Source organism: Otolemur garnettii, unplaced genomic scaffold (assembly GCF_000181295.1).
Source record: "Otolemur garnettii isolate 467f Iridium unplaced genomic scaffold, OtoGar3 scaffold00030, whole genome shotgun sequence".
NCBI lineage: Eukaryota > Metazoa > Chordata > Mammalia > Primates > Galagidae > Otolemur > Otolemur garnettii.
Window position 1 is genome coordinate 16,221,237 of NW_003852425.1, and position 388 is coordinate 16,221,624.

At 45.1% G+C, this 388-nt stretch overlaps 1 pseudogene; it reads right to left on the minus strand.

Moving 5' to 3' along the window:
• The window catches only part of LOC100941348, a 9,144-nt pseudogene that overhangs the window by 1,428 nt on the left and 7,328 nt on the right, over positions 1-388 (minus strand).

Below are 388 nucleotides of genomic sequence, written 5' to 3' on the forward strand. Positions count from 1 at the left end.
CAGTGACCTAAGTTAAGGAGCTGTTTCCCACCTTCTCCCACCATCGACATGACCAGTGACCTAAGTTAAGGAGCTGTTTCCCTCCTTCTCCACCATCCACATGACCAGTGACCTAAGTTAAGGAGCTGTTTCCCTCCTTCTCCCACCATCCACATGACCTAAGTTAAGGAGATGTTTCCCTCCTTCTCCCACCATCGACATGACCAGTGACCTAAGTTAAGGAGCTGTTTCCCTCCTTCTCCACCATTGACATGACCAGTGACCTAAGTTTTTTTTTTTTCTTTTTTTTTATTGAACGGTAACTATGTACATTAATGCACTTCTGGGGTACAGTGTGGGGTTTTCACATGCAATCTGAAATACTTCCATCAACTGGTCAACACAGCCT